The 19,805-nt window shown below is 39.5% G+C and overlaps 1 protein-coding gene and 1 pseudogene across 4 annotated transcripts in view; both read right to left on the bottom strand.

Annotated features, from left to right (window-relative positions):
• Ptprm (protein tyrosine phosphatase receptor type M) overlaps nt 1-19,805 on the bottom strand; it is an 845,793-nt gene that overhangs the window by 120,823 nt on the left and 705,165 nt on the right. The window lies entirely within an intron of this gene.
• LOC122124462 lies at nt 203-1,072 on the bottom strand (annotated as a pseudogene).

Genomic DNA, 19,805 nt, shown 5'->3' with positions numbered 1-19,805 from the left:
CAGGAAAATGTGGTCCAACCCATGTTGGCTTTCCAGTTCTCTCTTGAATGGAATCAATTCCTTACACCTCTAGTCTCCATCCTATCATCTTGGCCACTTCTATCTTTCACCTACATTTTGTGAAGACTCATGGTTCCATATAATCTATTTTTTTTAAAGTTTTTAACAGGCTTGATTCACTTTCTTATTCTTATATAAAATTCTATGTTGCAGACACAGCTGGAGCCTGGGTCCTCTGCACAGAGACTCTGGTGTGAGTTTTCACAAGATGATCAGTGAATTTCTGATGAGATTTGGTGAACACGGTCTCTTTCCAGAGGTCAGGGGTCAGGCAACTGTAGGTCCTGGAGATAGCATCAAAGGTGGCTTTGGCGAAGTTCCCCAAGGTAGCAGTACAGCCCTCGGTTGAGGTGTTGCATGGATACCAGCCATCATCAACAGCTTCTTGGGGACAGGAGTGAACACGATTCCAGTGGCTCTGGGGATGGGGATGAGGTGGACCAGCACAGAACTGCATAGCCTATCACCTTGCATGCAACAGTGTGAGGCTTGCCCATCTTGTTCCCCCAGTAGCCTCACCACACAGGTACAATGGAGAGCTTGGCCAAGATGATGGCCCCTAGGATGGCAGTGGCAACCTCCTTGGAGCACTTAACCCCCAGACCATCATGGCCATTGTATTGCCAATGGCTACAAATGCCTTGAACCTGGTGCACTGGCCAGCTCGAGGCTGCTTCTATACTGAGCATAATCTTCAACACCTCATCCTTTAGTGATGCCCCTGGAGGAAGTCAATAATCTCAGACTCCTTGATGGGCAGGGAGAAAAGATAGATCCTTCAAAGACTTGATCTTCATATCCTTAACCAGGCGGCCCAGTTTGGTGATAGGATCTATTCCTTGTCTTCGGCCTTGCCTTGACAACCCCCGCAGCTGTGAACTCAGCCTGTATCGCGGCCACAACTTCGACCCCAGAAGCCACTACTGAAGCCTCCACGGAAGCTGTCATGCCCTTCCAAGCCTGGGTCCCCGGGACCTCCGTCCCTCCTGCTGCCACCTGCATCATCTGCCATTTGGTGTTTTCCTGGGGAAGCAGAAATCTGTTTTTATTTTATGTATGGGCTCAGCGCTTCCTTATGCAGTAAACTGCCCCAGTGCTGCTGCAGCTGCCCTCCTGCATGTCATACTATACTTGGATCCTTCATGTAGCAGATGGCTTGGCATGTTGTTCTGCTGTTCCCACGGCTCTCTCTGTTATCACGCTGTGGAGTCTTTGAGAGCAGAGCCTGGATGTTCGTTTTTCTTGGGGGGAGGTGTCTGGAGATTGTGTCTCATAGTTTGAGTTCAATAATTAGCTGGAGAATGAAGGACTATATTGTTGATTTCTAGTATGTCTTGGCTTTGACCTCAACATGAAGCTTTATTCTACAGTTTCAGTGTGTGAAAGGTTCTAAGACTTGGAAAAACCTGCCTGTATCAGTTCCATTTTCCACTATAATAATGAAATATCTGAAATAGGCTACTTACTAGAATGAGCTCTATTTAGGTCACAGATTTGGAGGCTGAATCTCTCCCAAGATCAGGTAGCCCCATTTGTTTGACCTCTAGTGAGGGCCTAATAATGAAGCCTCTATTGAGGGTCAAGGTGGAATGCACACAAGTGGGAGTGATCATGTCATCACACAGGAAGTCCAAGAATCTCCAGTTGCACATCCCTTCCAGAACACACCCCCAGTTCACATAAGAACCTCTCATGAGACTCTCTCCATGGTTCCACTTCTCATCATGGTCACAATGAAAACCAAGCTTCTAAGCATATGGATCCCTGGGGGGAAAGTGACATTCAAACTCTAGCCTTGCCTCTTCACAGGTCACAGATTTCACCTGGGTGGTGCTTTACATGACCTGAGGGGTATTGGCATTGCTTCTGCCTTTATTGCTCAGCTACCACTGCAGACTCTTTGATGTCAGCTCTGTCCACTCCTGTCCTGTAGACTCATCTTCCATGTATCCAAGCCACTGTCTAGATGAAAAGACACCCCTTGATAACATGTGCAAACATGAAGACATCACTACATATATAAGAGCTGAGCTTTAAACTATCCATCTACTTAAAAGACCCCTAATGCCATGGTCATAATCAGTACCATATTATCATAAAAAAACTTTAGTTTCATAATAAAACAAAGTGTGTGTAAACAGCAAGTTTACAGAGACACACTTCACACTGCTAGTTGAAGGGCAAAATACTGTAGGATGCAAGACAAGAAAACAAAAAATATTTCAAGCTATTAATAAATTGAGCAAATAAAACACTTGAAGTCAAAAACAAAAAAAATAAGACCATTATATAATCAGAATTATAAACATGGATCAAGCCACAAAACTTTAACTTCTCTTCTGCTGTATAATATGCATTTAAAAATAGCTTCAGGGATATTAAAGTCAGAGACTCTTGTTCTGAATAGTGTCTTTGTTAGTCTATGAATGACAATTATTTCACTGTTGAGTAATAACTATTATTTGACTTTCAACAATGTATTTCTACTTTGCATTTGTCATGATTTAATTACCAATTTCACTTCCCTCTGCCTTTTCCACCTATCTAAAAAGTTCTCTGTGTGTGTGTTTTGTAGAAAGAAGGAAGAGTGACTTAGAGGGAGACTTTGAAATCTTCCAATAAACCCGTGACCTCAATTCCTCAGAAAGACATTCCCAGGTGACCCAAGCTATCGCCACACCTGAGCCCCACACATCTCTTCCCACTCTTAACAAGCAGAGGCTCTCTTGTAGGGTTTGGGACTTACACAACAGCTGTGTTTCCTTAGCATGGAAAAAAAAAGTGTGCTAATCATAGGATATCCAAGAGCTTTTTCACTTAAAAACAGTTATTGTAATTTCATTGTTTTCATTTAATTGGTGCCCAGCAAGAAGATACAAATCTACACAGGGGAAAATAACCAATCTCATTCCAATTGAGCACTACACTTTCTAGAATGTTTTCCTAAGGATGAGGCCCAAGTGCTGTTTATCTCTGAGCTCTTATTCTGATGATGTCAGATAAGAACAAATGTTTGTAAGTCAGTCCATGGTTTCAACTGATCCTCACGGAAGGAGAGGCTGGCATGGAGGGGTGACCTCCTGGCTTACAGCTAAGGGCCATGAGATAGTGCAGGACCTCAGTGTGTTCTAACTCAAGCCCTGGCTCTTTTGGAACTACCCCAATCCTGACAGTGATGTTGCAGGAGGAGACAGCATCTGTCTACTTAAATAAACATGACCAATAACTGCTTTCCAAGTTATCTGCAAATCAAAGCTCAAAACAAGGTAATATAAAAAAGTTTGCCTGTTAATTTTTAATAAAATAGTTATTTTTGTTGGGTGATGTGTTTGATTGCAAGAGAAGGTGACTTTTTTGCTGTATATCTCCCAACTTTCTCCTATAGAAATTGTATGAATCAGATAAGGTGATTTAGTGAAATGAACCCTAAGATATGTATTCAAATGTTTTCTTTTTCTTTCATGCGATTGTTTCTAACACATTTATAAGATGGTTTCTTTGTTGCTTTGTATGTCCCTCCCCCACAGTATAACCCCTGCTTTCACTGTATTTGATGTCGGTATAATTTGTGGAGGGGAAGGGGAAAAACAAATAATTTAAATAGGGATACAGGTGGACCCATTGCAATAATGAGATGTACAAGTCGTCATGTCAAAAAATGAACTGTACAACTTTGGTGCGGGGGGTGGGGGTAGCAGGGAGGATTGGAGGGAGGGGAGGATGGGAAGGGATGGGAATGGGAAACAAAGGAGGAGGCTACAATGCTTGATAAGAAATGTACTCATTATCTTGCCCATGTAATTGTAACCCCTCTGTACAGTATTTTCACAATAAAAAATATAAAAAAGAAGAAATTGTATGAATCTATATAAATGGAAAAATGTATTAAGAAAACACAAAAGCAAAACAAAACAAAACAAAAGGTATGCTGTGAGAAGCAGATCAGATGACTATTAATTCCATACATGGATGCCACCTTCCCTTGACGCCCTACAGATATAGTCTCAAATTTTCTGGAATGCACTTGCTCCCAATCTCCCCACGAATACATTTGCATTATGAAGGCCACAGTTCCTATTCTTGACTTGGAAAATTAGTAATAGATCTATGGGAGCCAGATCAGCTTTCTGTCTTGGCTGCCTTGGCTTTTGTTGTGAAGATTTATTTTTTTGCTAAGACAGACCCAGTTTTAAATATTACCAATTTTTGTTAGAGTATATTTCAAAATATCAATGGAAATACTTACTTTTAGACTCCAAACTCCCTCTTTTGCCTAAAGCAGGAGAAAAGTCAACTGTTTGAATTGCTAGGTAGGAAACAAAAGCATCTACAGCTCCAGAGTCACTGGACACTCAGAGAAGCTGATGAAATACATGTGTCTTTTACATTGTGGATTCCTGGTAGCTTTCCTCAGTTGGGATTTCTCAGAGCAAGCATAGTAATTTGGACCAGAATACTGGTTGGAGATCATAGTTTCACACCTAGATAGAGCCAGGTCTGACACATATAGGTGTGATTCAGGTGCAGCAGATGTACTTTATTTCTCCTTCCCCCAAGAAACTGGGGCTTCTCTCATAACCTTCTTTTGTTTTATTTTTGCCAACCAAAAGATACAGACAGTCCTAACAAATCCATAAACCAGTGAATCTGCAGTAGAATATTAATAACTTGGGGTAACATGTAATTTGTATCTGATAAATCTATTATGTCCTTTTAAATATACATCTTGGCTTTTGTCCCCAGGACTCATTATGTATAGTGCAAGCTTGCCTGGGAACTCACTATGTAGCCTAGGTTGGTTGATCTTGAAGTTGACATTTTCATGTGATGGGATTACAAGTGTGCAGTACCAGGCTTGGCTCTTAAAATAAGTTAAGCAAGACCATAGCATATTTTATAAGATTCTCCTCCGGTTCCTTTTCCTTTGTCAAGAACAAAAGTTTCTTTAGTTGTCTTTTTCATGTTAGAGAGGTCAAAAATTAGAAAAGTTCTTTTAAAATGACATAAATTGAATGAATGCTTTGATTACAATTCCATTTTGAACCAGTATTCCTGGGAAGGAATAATCACCACATATTCTGCATCATGTCTAGAGAGGAACGGTTCCCATCCACTTTGTTGAAAGCAGAGGCAACTAGATTTTGAACCCTGCTTCTGCCAAGATAAAAGAGCTTTGTTTCAAAGAAGGCAGAGTTTTCTAAACATATGCCAACAACTGGGGAAACTTTGCTTTTCTGCTCCTTACATTTCTCTATTATGTTCAAGTGTAAGAAACAGCCTCCAATTCCTCCTCTATCTCTCACCTATAGTTTTCATTTGACAAAATTATGAGCATGTTCGCCAGAAATCAAATTCAACCAAAGCACAGATGATGTGGGAAGGAGACCTTAGGAGAGAGTAGAAATGATGGCTAGGCAGGGAGAGAGAAGCTCCCCACTGGGTGACTGAGGAGCCCACCCAGGTCCAGTGACTTCAGGATAAGCCTGGGACAGAGATGGAGACAGGCCATACTCCCAGTACTTTTTACAGAGGGAATTTCGAATACCATATGCACATTTAGGCAATATTTAGTGTTTGGGGCAGATTTTAAATACACAGATACAATTTAATAGACCAACTATTTTTTAATATGAAAAAACCTACTTTATGTATTTTGGGGATTTAAGTTAATGGTCTCACTGTACCTTCTGTTAGAATTTTCATAAATATGCTCTCATTCTGCTTAAGATGTAATTAAAGTGTTTCCTCTGACTACCTTGGCCCGTATATACTGAGAAAAGGCAGCGAAACTGGGAAGCACTCTGCAAGAGTAATAAGTCTCTGAAACAATAAAAAAGAAATGGGGTAAGCTCCAGTGAATACCAATGACTTCCCTGCTTTAAGACGCCGCTCTCTCCTTGGGCTCAGAGCAGAAGGAAATTGAACATCCTGCATGCTGTCATTTTTTTTTTTTGGAATAGGAAACATGTTTTTGTGATTCAATAACCTCCTCCCCACCTTTCATTCCACCATTATTTTCCACAGGATATAATTATACATCTCAGTTGCCCACCTCAAGAGAATGTTACTCCAAAATGATGCAGTCTGTTAAAAATGCCACAGCTCCTAGATATTAAAAAAGAAAAAAACCCTATTCAATAGAAAGGCTCTCAGAAAGAATGGAATTCAGGTCAAGGCTGCATGTAATGTACTATAGGCTTCCAAGCAGTGCAGGGTCAAGTGTTTTAGAAGCTTCTGAAATAGAATTTTTCCTCCCTTTATCTTATGAATAAAACTGTACACGTAAAATGACTAAAATCATCACCCTGGAAGGAGGAAGATGAAGTCACTGGGGCATGCAGGCTCTGAACTTTCTTTGTGTTCTGCCCACATTTCTCTCCTGGTTGTTCAGAGTACTGCATTTTTATTAGATCTATATAAACTATTTATGGCTATAGCACCAAAGCAACTGACGGCAGCTACTCTTGCCTGGTGAGGCACAAAGTGGGATGCTGGTAAAAAGGGGATTTGAGGCTCAGGTCTAGTGACCGCAGTGAGTAGTCTCTGTTATCTTCTAATGTCCTGGATAAAGGTAGTCAAAGCCCACAACACTGCAATAGCAAAAGAAGTGGGACTGGATGACAACAAGAATCTCAATGTGCTCATTACCTGACTTATGTAACTGCAACCCCTGTGCATCACCTTTACAAAAAAAATAAAAATGATAAATATTACAATTTGCAAACAAAAAGAATCTCAGTACTCAAACTGTCATCTCTAGGCAAACTGAAATCGCATTTCTTTGAATGAACTTGATATATTTCTCTAGCACTTCAGATAACCACTTTTTTAAAAAAGATAACCACTTTTTAAGTAAGTTTTTTATTGTAAAAATACTGTACAGAGGGGTTATAGTTAGATGAGGAAGGTAATGAGTACATTTCCTGTCGAGCATTGTTGTCTCCTCCTTTGTTTTTCCCCTGCCATCCCTTCCCTACCATCTCCACAACTACACTCCCCCGCCTAAATTGTAAAGTTTGTTTTTCAACATTGTAAAATGAGATGTATAAGACACTAAGATAACCATTTTTTACATTTATATATTTATGGGTTTTTGGTGACTCATTGGAGATAAAGAGTCTCAGGGACTTCTTGGACAGGGCTGCTTTGGCACTTAGGGTAGTTGTTTTATTATCTGTATTGTCAAAATAATATAAAGCGAAATAAAATAAAATCGCAAGTGTCCTCCCTGGAAAGCTGTGACTTTTTAAAATCCTCCCCTCAGAAGTCAGAGCACATACACTTCTCTGGATGTGATTGAAAAGCTCAGGACACAATTTTAGAGATGACAGGCTGGGATATGAATAATTGTAGCAAAAAAGAATTTTAATTTGCAATTTGTGACTCTCTTTTTGACATGTATTAATTAATAAAATCTCTGTATAATTCCTGAGCTCTTCCTATAATACCTAAGCTATGTGATTAAAGACTAAAATTTACAAAGGAGGGTTATTTTTAAGATTTAGGAAATCTTAAGATCAGAAATACCTCTTTCAAATAGATTAGTGGAAAAATAATTACCTCTCAACTTCCTGTAAGAAAGTCTAACATCTATCTACTCTTACTCGTTTATTTATTTTGCAGGGCTGGGGATCAAACCTAGGTTATGATATGTGTTGGGCAATGTTCTACCAGTCAGATATACCCCCAGCCCTCTGTCTACACTTGAAACTAAACATTTTTATTGAAAAATACAACCATGTGTTTCAGTGTTACAGAGTAATAGAGGCTTTCCTTCCTTGACTGAATTCCAGCCAAGTGCCCTGCCTATTGCAAATGGACACCATCTCTGCTACCACAAGTGGGGAAAGTCCTGGCATTGAGCCACAGTCTATGGGAATAAGAAAGACAGACAAAACTACTGAACCATCAACCTGTAGCAGACACAGAGCAAAATCTTGGCATGGTGCAAGTTCCAACAAGCTGGGGCCATCCATCCATAGAGCCAGGGCTAGGCACAGCCTGCCCATAGAATCCTGAATGAACTAACTGGTTAAGAGCAGATATTTCATCTTACTGTAGACCTTGGTGCAATGACTTTGTCAACTGAATGTACTCTCTAGAAATTAAAATTCATCTTATTATTATACTCTGGGGTTGGAAGAAGCAAGAGGCTGAATGGGATGGAGGGAAAGTGAATCCCCAGTTACTAATAAAGACACTTAGGAGGAGCTGACTACAATTTACAATGGCTCTCTAAATTTTAGCACAGTCAACCTTTCCTTTACCCCTCACCACTTTCCTCTGATTTATTTAGTAATTTAAATACATTTACTTGCAAATGCAAACTTACATCTTTACAATAAATAGAAAGCCAGCAACACACCAGGCAACAATAATTGGAAAAGCAGATAGAATTAAAACAAAACAGCAGCAGCATATTTGAGCCTATGTAGAGCATCTGTAGCCCCTTCTTAATGTATATGGAGAAGATGACAGGCTCCAAATGAAGGTTATGAATCCAAAGCACCAAGATGTATCCAGGAACGCAATCATTTATCACTGTGAAAGTGGGGTGATGGGCCCTGGGGAGAAGATCTCGGACTATCACCTGGTTTCCAGCAGCTGCTGTTTCTCACACTTGGGGAAAACTTCATTCTTGACCTGGTGCCAATGGACTCACAGCTTTAATTATTGATACTCAGGAGGAAAAATTCAGGAACACGGGAGTTTAAGACCAGCCTAGACAAAAAAGTTTATGAGGCATCATCATCATAGAAAAAGTTGGGTATATGTTGGTGTATGAATATTACCCCCAGCTATGGCAAGAAAATACATAGGAAGATCACAATCCAGGCCTGCTCTGGGCAAAAAACAAAGACACTAATCTAAATAATAAATGGAGTGAAAAAGAGCTAGAGGCATGGCTCACATGGTAGAGTGCCTGCCTAGCAAGTGTGGAGCGCTGAGTTCAAACATCATTATTACCCAAAATAAAAACAAATAAGTACATGCCTGTAATCCTAGCAACTCAGGAATCTGAGATCTGAGGATCCTGGCTCAAAGTCAGCCAGGGCAGGAAAGTTCATGAGACTCTTGTCTACAATTAACTGCCAGTTTCAGTTGCAGTGGTAGAGTGCTAGCTTTGAACACAAAAGATCAAGAACAACACCCAGGCCCTGAGTTTATGTCCCATGACTGACAAAAGAAACAAACAAGTAAACTACATAAACAGCTGCATTTCATATCCCTCTTGACTCATCACAGTGGAAGTTTAAAGGAATGGGTGTGTGCCTGAGGATCAGAAGACTCCAGTTGAAATCTCAACTCTGATCCATTTCCAACTGTGAGACCACAGGAAGTCACTACATTGATTTTATTTTTTGCACTGATTTTTAAATATTTATGATAGCATTCCCATAAAAAATTATGTACCAGGATTGCTTCCAATATTAAAACCAATGAATGAGCCTGGCAATAGTGGCTCAAGCCTGTAACTCTAGCTATTTAGGAGACTGAGATCTTGAGGACTGTGGTTTGACACTAACTAGGACAGAAAAGTCCATGGGATTCCATCTTCGAAACTAACCACTAATGTCAAACTAGAGGTGTGGCTCTACTGGTAAAGAGCTAACCAAGCAAGCAAGCAAAGAAAGCTGAAAAAGCATGAGGCTCTGACTACAAACCAGTAAATATAAAACAAAAAAACAATGAATGTCAGTAAAGAGAATATGCAGCATATGAATAAGAATCTTCTTTTTGTCAAGGACATTTGCATATTTAACATCATTCATCAGTCATTCAAATTATAAATACAGGTAGATGGCCAATGGCAGCCAGTAAGAAACATAGGAGAAGCATGTGTGTCTATAGCATTATGCACCAAATGATTTTATGGGACTCATAGAACCTGTGGGCTGAATGTTCCCCACCCTTGATCATAGAGCATGGATACATAGAAAGCAATAGGAATGTCACCACAGTAGAAAGCATTACCACAGTAGGAAATGTTACCACTTAAGAAATGTTATTACAATTTAAAAAAAATGGGCTAATTAAAAAAAAGATAAAATGAATTACATTTATTTTAAAAAAAGAAATATTACAGCAGATAGTATTATCACATCAGGAAATGTTACCACAGTAGGTAATGTTATAGTAGGAAATGATACTGTACTAGTTACCTCAGTAGGATATGTTCATATAGTAGGAAGTGTTACCACAATAGAAAACTCATAGTAGTAAATGTTACCACAGTAAGGTATGTTAGGAATAGGAACTGTTATTTTTTTTGTTTTTGTTTTTTTTGGGTCCAGTTGTGGGGCCTGAACTCTGGGCCTGGGCGCTGTTCCTCAGCTCTTCAGCTCAAGGCTAGTGCACTACCACTTGAGCCACAGCGCCACTTCCAGCTTTTTCTTTTTGCTTATGTGGTGCTGAGGAATCAAACCCAGGGCCTCAGGCATGCAAGGCAAGCGCTCTACCACTGAGCCACCTTCCTAGCCCCAGGAAATGTTATTATAGTCGTAAATGTTACTATAGTAGCAAATATTACCATACTTGGAAATATTACTAGAGTAGGAAATATTACTATAATAGACAATGTTATTACTGTACTATAGCTCTTCACAAGTATCTACATCCTTCCCAGATAACACCAAAGGGGAGAGCTTGATCTCTACATATTGCACCCTTAGTAGGTAGTGTCTACCTAGAGCATACTGTATTAGAGAATAAATAAATGACAATTACGAACTAGAGATCCATATGTCATAAATGTATTTAAATTTAAACTTTTTGAGGCCTCGACATTGAATTTTATTACAAATTATGCACTTCTACTTGGCTTTAAATAAACTACCATCACCTTGGAGACAGTAATGCTCACATACTGTTTACATAGAGAGTACTCTAATTCCTCTAGTGGTATAGTATTTTCCTTTTTTTTCCCCTTGCCAAATCATAGTCTGATGAAAGGATAACAATTAGTTTAACTGAACCAAGGTCAATAGTAAAAGGAAATAGCTAATAGTTGCATTTAGAATCTGCTGACATTTTTAAAAATGAAGAGTTGGCCTTAACTCAGAGAGCTAGATATTAGCTGAACCCTGGGGCATGGGCCTTACTTCTCCTTCTCCTTCTTCTTCTTTTTTTAAATCAAGCACTACAAGGCATGTGACTACATTAAAAGCAAGATGTGTCATACCACAGCCTTAGGCTGAAGCAAACTCAAGGGTCAAGTGTGAAATGCAAATAGCAGAGACCTGATGCCCTTGTAGGACCTGCACTGCTCTCTTCACTCTAAAACACAATAAACATTCACACAACATCTAGAGATTTGTTTCAGCAAAGGAAATTAATGACAGGAGATTTGAATGTTAGCCAGAAAGTGTATTAGGATAAAACAAAACACCGACTCATGATTTTGATTATGAAACAATTATTTGAGTGCCATCACGATGATTTATTCAGTGGTGTTAATAAAGACAACAGCTAATGCCAGTAACAACACAAAGTAAAAAGCATAGTTTATTCATAATTTTCAAATATTGTGTTAAGTGTTTTATGAAAAATATCGCAGAGATGTCTGTCAAGACAGATAAGATGATATTAGCGAAATGAAGCGTAAGATAGGGACACAAGTGGTATTTTCTTTCTTGCTATTGTTTTTAATGTACTTATAATGTTCCATGTGATTTTTTTTGTTGCTTTATATGGCCCTCCCCCATGGTATAACCCCTGTTTTCACTGTATTTGACGTCAATCTAATTTGGGGAGGGAAAGGGAAAAAACAAAATGTTTAAATAGGATACAGGTTGACCCATTGCAACAATGAGATGTACAAGACACTATGTTGAAAAACAAACTTTACAATTTAGGTGTGTGGGGGGGGGAGATAAGGGTGGGGGTGGAAGAGGGGGCGGGGGGGGACTGTAGTTGTGGAGGTGGGGAGAGGGGATGGTAGGAGAAAAACAAAGGAGGAGGCAACAACGCTTGATAGGTAATGTACTCATTACCTTGCTCATGTAGCTGTAACCCCTCTGTACAGTATTTTTACAATAAAAAACATTTAAAAAAAAGACTGTCTTTCCTCCTTTTCTCATTACAGCTGTGACCGACCTGTGCTTATGAAGATATCCAGCATATTTTTAATATATATTTTATTGTAAAGATACTGTACAGAGGGTTACAGCTACATGAGCAAGGTAATGAGTACATTTCCTATAGAGCATTGTTGCCTCCTCCTTTGTTTTTCTCTACCATCCCTTCCCTTCCCACCTTCTCAACTCCTTTCCCCGCCCTAAGTTGTAAAGTTCGTTTTCAACATAGTGTCTTGTACATTTCATTGTTACAATGGGTCATCCTGTATCCTTGTTTCAGTATCTTGTTATTTCCCTTCCCCTCCCCAAATTAGAAAAATGTATATAGAAGATGCAGGGTACCGGAATCAAATACAGTGAAAACAGGGGTTATACCATGGGAGGAGTACATACGAAAGCAACAAACGAAATCACATAGTACATTATAAGTACTTTAAAAACAACAGCAATACAGAAAAAACCTCTTGTGTCCCTATCTTGGGGTTCATTTCACTTAGCACCATCTTACATGGTCATATGTGCATAGCTTTTGACCTTTGCTACTTGTTTGGTGAGGCGTATACTAGTTATTGCAAATAAGGGAAACCATGGGACCTATGTTTCTTTGGGTCTGGCTTACTTCACTTAATATAATTTTTTCCAAGTCCTTCCATTTCCGAACAAATGGGGTGGACACCCAGCATATTTTCAAATACATTTTCAATTAATTATTGAATAAAATAAAATTTAAATTTTATCAAAGATAATGTGTGTGTGTGTGTGTGTGTGTGTGTGTGTGCGTGTGTGTGTGTGTGTGTGTGTGTGTGTGTGTGTGTGTGTGTGTACACCAGGGACTGAACTCAGGGCCTGGATGCCGTCCCTGGGTATTTTTGCTCAAGGCTAGCACTCTACCACAGGCAGAGCCACTGGTCTACTTCTGGCCTTTGCTTGTTAATTGGGGATAAGAGTCTCAGGCTTTTCTGCTTGGGCTGACTTTGAACAATCATCCTCAGATCACAGTCTCCTAAGTAGCTAGGACTATAGGCATGAGCCACTGGAGCCCAGCCTCAGGGGATTTTTGATTTTGAAATAGTTACAGATTCAGAAGAGAGTCCAGGGCACAGTATGGAGAGCCTCATACACTTTTTAATTTTCCCCAATGGCCACACCTTGCAAAACTGTGTTATAGTATCAAATCCAGGAAATAGGGATTGGTATACTCAAATCTCTATGTCATTTTTCCTCAAGCGTAGATTTATATAGTCACTACTTGAAACAAACAGAATGATCTCACAATCAGAAACAACTTCATATACACTCCACCATCCCTAATTCCTAACATTTACACACTTAAACAATATCTCTAACATTTCCAGAATAACCTCTAAATGGGATCATGAAGGACTGGCTTTTTCCTTTAAGCACAATACCCATAAGATTCACCATGTTGTTACATGTGTCAACAGTCCATTTTCATGGTCAAGTAATATTTAATATTACGTATATCAGCTAGATTTTCATTAGTATAATAAAATACACAAGATAAACAACTAATGAGGAGAAAAATTTCTCTTGGCTCATGATTGCAGAGGTTCTAGCTCATGATCAGATGGATCCATTGGTTTCAGGCCTGTGCAAAGCAGAGTCACACTGTGGAGCAAAGCCCCTCACCAATAACAAGGAACCAAAGACATAAACAAAGGGACTACAGATCTACCATCCCCTTTGAGAGAGAGTGTACAGCACTTCAATGATCTAAGAACCTCCCTCTAGCTTCCACTGGAAAGTGCCTCCATGGAGGTCACACCTGAAATACATGGGGCTTTGGGGCTTGTGTAACATTGTGGCCCACTGCAGGATGAATGTACCTGTTGATTTACTCACTCCATTACTGAGGAACAATTTGATACTTTCAAGTTTTGATTATTACAAGCAAAGCTATTATGAGTGCTCACTTAAAAGGTTTTATGGTGAAGTTAAGTTTCAGTTTTCTGGAGATGCCTAGGAGAAGTATTTTTGGGACTAGATGAAAAAAACCTATGCTGAGTTTCTAAAGAATTGTTTCTAAAGAATTGTTTTACAGACTAGCATACCAGTTCACATCCCCACCAGCAGTATATGTAAGATGCAAGGTCTCTGCATCCCTATCAGCACTTGATATTGTCCCTGGTTTTAATTTTAGTGGTTCTGAAATGTAGGTACTATGATCGCAATTTGTGTTTCTACAATGGCGAATCAAATGCTGTTGACTGTGTTTTCATGTGTTTGCTTGCCATCCATATATATAATTTTTTGCTGAAATGTCTTTCATGTCTTTGGTCATTTTCTAAATGGATTATTTTTTATTAAGGTTTGTTCTTTGTCAGACATGTGGGGACTGCAGGCACAAATGCAATGCAGGGACCACCCTAAGCCAGTCCAAGGGGCAAGGGGAGGAGGGAGTCCCCTTGACCATGAGCATCTAGCTCTTAATATCAAAGTAATGGGCTGCTGTTGTTAAAGATACTTAGCCTGTAGTCCTTTGTTATGGCAGCCCAAGCAAATGGGTCCATTTCCTAGTTCTAGAGGCAAGTCATTTTCCATAATGGACAAACACATCTTGGATACAGGTGACTGATGTGCCATGGGCATTTTCTTTCTAGGTGTCAGTTATGTGTTTGGGACTACTCAATGGCACCAACTAAAAAGCTCCTTCACTACACAGAGTTTGTGCAGTGAAGCTGGAGATTCTTAGCTAAATGCAGAGACAGAGAAAATTTAGCTTGGGGAGGTGTTTTGCCCTTAGTAGGCAGGGCAGGTGCTGAATACACATATACTGTTCATGCCTCCTGGAACATGTTTTCCACTGTGAACATTTCTGTTGTTGTTTTTGTTTTTGGGTCCGGTTGTGGGGCCTAAACTCTAGGCCTGGGCGCTGTCCCTCTGCTCTTCAGCTCAAGGCTAGCACTCTACTACTTGAGCTACAGCACCACTTCTGGCTTTTTTTTTCTTTTTGCTTATGTGGTGCTGAGGAATCGAACCCAGGGCCTCAGGCATGCAAGGCAAGTGCTCTACCACTGAGACACCTTCCCAGCCTGCCTGTGAACATTTCTAATGAATCTATCTATCTATCTATCTATCATGGTATTATCAGTGATTCATTAGTGAAACTACAATTTATGTAAACAGGGACACCTTCTCTTTCAGCACTAAAGTCCCAGGATGCATTGATTAAAGCAGACAACTCTCAGGCAATACAACCACAGCAACAAAATCCTTGGAGCCCCCGAGAGTAGACACAGCCTCCCATGATCATGTCCATTGAAAGTAAGTGCTACGCATGAATGTTGTCCCACTCATCAGGTAGTGCTTAGGGTGCTGTGATACAGTGAGCTCCTCTGGCAGCAAGAAATCATTAAGACAGATAGGAGGACACTGCAGACCTGCACTAACCTGTGGAGCCGTGCAGTTAACTAAGGACCAAGCTTCTTTTCCAGCCCTGCTCAGTGCAGCCTCAGGGCTGTGATACCTTGCATAGGTTCTGACTTCCTGCTATTCCCAATCCTACAGGATGACCTTATGAATGGTCATCACTGAATCCTCATCCTCTCACCAGGTGTACATTCAAACCGCATTTCCCAGGGTATGTGACCTTTGTAAGAAGTAATTTCACAACACCTGTGAAGAGTTTGTAAGTCACACATGTTCCCAAAGTGGCAGTCACAAAACCGCTTTGGAAAGAAGATATGTGAGTTATGGACTTAAGTATACCTCTGCACACACGCACGTGCACACACACACACACACACACACACACACACACACACACACACACACACAAAGTTTAAAAAAAGAGAGGCCAGATACTGATAGTTTACACCTCTAATCCTTTCTATTCAGGAAGCTGAGATGTGAGGTTTGTAGGTTGAAGCACTTTCTGGGTAGGAAAGTACATGAGGCTCATCTCCAATTACTCAGCAAAAATATGAAGTAGAAGTAGAGCTGAGGTTCCAATGATAAGAGTATTAGTCTTGAATGAAAAAGCTAATCTCAGACATATACTAGTCATTGCAAATAAGGGAAACCATGGGACCTATGTTTCTTTGGGCCTGACTTACTTCACTTAATATAATTTTTTCCAAGTCTTTCCATTGCCTAACAAATGGGGCAATGTCATTCTTTCTGATGGAGGCATAGAATTCCATTGTGTATATATACCACATTTTCTTGATCCATTCATCTACTGAGGGGCATCTGGGTGGGTTCCATATCTTAGCTATGGTAAATAATGCTGTAGTAAACATAGTTGGGCAGGTAGCTTTAGTACTGTCTTGTTTGTGATCATTTGGGTATATGCCCAAATGTTTTCACTGTATTTGATGTTGGTATAACTTGTGGAGGGGAAGGGAAAAAACAAATTGTTTAAATAGGGATACAGGTGGACCCATTGCAACAATGAGATGTACAAGACATATGTCAAAAAATGAACTTTACAACCCTGGCAGGGGGCTTGGGGGAGAGCGGGGGTGGGTGGGGGAGAAGATGGGAAGGGATGGGAAGGGGAAACAAAGGAGGAGGCAACAATGCTTGATAAGACTCATTGCCTTGCCCATGTAATTGTAACCCCTCTGTACAGTATTTTCACACACACACACACACACACACACACACACACACACACACACACACACACACAGAGCTAAGGAAGTGCCCAGGCCCTGAGTTCAAGCCCTAGTATACTGGTGCAGACAAAAAGAAAGAATGAAAGAATAAAGAAAATTAGAAAGACAGAAGAGAAAAGGAGAAAAGAAAGAAAAGAAAAAGAGTATTTCACAACTCATGCTGCAAGTTTAGGTTTACTGGGATATGCAGCCTGGGGTGCTGGTATCAGGAAGAACCTCACTTTGCCTCCTGCATCCTGCATATGGGAAGGTTGCATTCCAAATTTCCAAGAATGCCATGGCCACACCTCACTGTACTCAGTGATGTGCAATTCTGCATGGCCCTAAGAACTGCAAGTGAATTTCCAAGCGATTACATTTCCTCTGAAATGTGTGATGTGATCAGGCCTCTCATTTATTTATTTTTTCATCTTGCCTCTGCTCACGACAACTGCAGCAATCCCTCAATCAGAAGTGAAGGGTGAAGTTTAATGACTTCATGTATAATTTAGTCTTCTGCAATATGCCTCTTCACTTTGTTTTGCCTAAGCCTAGGAAAATATGGCTGTTTATCAGACCTGCAAGGACACCACAGACAGATATGTTTTAGCTCTACCTTATATACCTTACAATTTCCTTCGTTAGAATGGTGCACACAAGTTCAATGAGCCACTGTAAAGTATTAGAAAAGTTCAATCTAGGAGACAGCGATACTTTTCTGTTTGAGCACTGTTTTCCAAATAAAAAGTTTTAGGAATGGCTATATATGGATTTTTATCTTTACAAAGATGCCAGATATCTCTTTTAGCATTTGGTTTCATTTGACATTCATTTAGGTAGCTGTTTATAGTATACGTGGGAAATGTACTGAGAAGCAATCACAGGGATTGGCCAAGAAAAATCTAAAGAAACTGTTGTGTGGCACTCCTTCAAAACACTGAAATAAAAAAGGTGTATGTTGATAAACTATATACATGCTTGTATTTTCTATATCCCATCATTGTATGTCTCCTGAATTCACATGGTTTTACAGGCATGAATATTATATTGACTTTTCCTTTTCTCGCTGTTTTTAGTTCTGTATCCTTTGTCTTGTATATGTTTATCTGATTTGGGGAGGAGAAGGGGAATCACAGAAACGGTGGGACAAATTGTAAACCAATGCAGCAGTGATACCCCTAGACACTATGTTGGAAATGAACTATGCAACTTACGGGGGGGGGTCGGAAAGAGAAAAAGTGGGAAAGAATGAGGGAAGGGGTAATACTGTTCAAAAAGAAATGTACCCTTACCTGCCTTATGTAACTATGACATTTCTGTATATCACATTTACAATAAAACTTAAATTAAAAAAATCATTATGATTGAAGTCTTTCAGAGTCTCCAAATGCTGGAAATAGGAAGCATTTTAAGTAGGACTCTTTTAATAGTATACCCACAAGCATCACCAAAGAAGTATTGACCAGGCTAAGAGGACATTAAACACACTGAATACAAATGTGCAGACAAATAATAGTATTTTAAAACAGTAATCAAAACCAGGCATTGTTTTTCATTATTGTAACCATAGCTACTCAGGAAACTGATTTACGGAACATCATAGTTCAAGGCCAACCTGAGCAAAAAAGTGTGAAATTTCATCTCCAAAATAATCAGCAAAAATGCCAGGCTAGAGGCATGCTACAAGTGGTAGAGAGCCAATCAAGCAAGAATGAGGCCCCGAGTTCAAGTCATAGCATTGGCAAAAACTAAAATCAAATGAATATACAAATGATTAAAAATAAATAAACAAACAATCAGTGACCACTGTAAGCTTTGCATTTATCCTACAAGATTTTAACTAGATTTTGAACATTTGTATATTTATGAAAATGACCACTTTTCTGAACTATCTCCATTTCTATACATCAAATGCTAATAATTTCAACATCTTTCCTCTACTGCTCCTCACCTTGAATATATACAATGTACGTACTGAAAATACAAAGAATCACAATGGCTTAAGTGCAGTGTGGCTTTGGTTTGTTAGCTGATAATAAGGGAAAAGACATCTTTCGCTCTCCCTTGGCCCTCCTGGACAATGCTTCTTGAGGGCTAATTCAGGAATATCTGCACTTAAGATTCTCAATGCTTTCAAACAAAGGGTAAGTTGTATAAGCAAGACATTTAAAACCAAGTCGGGTAATACGATGAAAATTCTAACATCAACAGCCAGCAGTCAGGCAGCCAATAAACTTAATTTCCAGCAATTTTATTTTTTTTTTTATTTAAAATTTTTTGTTGGTCATGGAGCTTACATTTTTATTACTTCTTTATATCTGGGAATAAGTAAAAATAAAAAGGATGCAGTAAAAAAACATGCTTTTCATTTCTGTTACTTAGATAAAGGAGAAAAATGTCAAAGCAGAAGGTTGCTTCTGATGTATCTGACATATATAGATCCTGCCTTCTATCATCTCCCTTATCTCTATTTTGTCAGGTTTAAAAAATTTTTTCTAATGGTATGAGGGTTTGAACTTAGGAGCTAGCAAGCATTCTACCACTTGAGCCACATCCTTATCCTCTACACAATTTTTCTGTTGTTTTTTTTTTAAGGCATGATCTCTCATTTATCCCTGAGTCAGGTTCAGACTACAATCTTACCTATCTCCTAAGTAGTTGGGATTACAGGTGTATAGCCCCATATCTGGTCCCTCTTTCAGGTTTTATAGGCCAAAGGACAAGAAAATGGAGAAAGTAATTCTATTTTCTTGTTGCATCCAGAACACAGCATAATCTCAGGATTGAGCTATCCTAAAATCCCAGCCCCTTTCCTGGTTTTAGTGACTTGGTCATTGGATATTCTAAGACTCAGTCTCCTCCTCCCAGTAGTCAGGAAGGTGACAGTGAACTGCAAATGAGATAATATGCATGAAAGTGCTGAACCCAATATATGGTCCATTAAATGTTAGTTATGTTGTTGGGAGATGGGAGGGCAGGGATGGGAAGGGGAAACAAAGGAGGAGGCAACAATGCTTGATAAGAAATGTACTCATTACCTTGCTCATGT

Source organism: Dipodomys spectabilis, unplaced genomic scaffold (assembly GCF_019054845.1).
Source record: "Dipodomys spectabilis isolate Male_0828 unplaced genomic scaffold, ASM1905484v1 ptg000235l, whole genome shotgun sequence".
Lineage (NCBI taxonomy): Eukaryota > Metazoa > Chordata > Mammalia > Rodentia > Heteromyidae > Dipodomys > Dipodomys spectabilis.
This window is presented reverse-complemented; position numbering and strand designations above follow the sequence as displayed.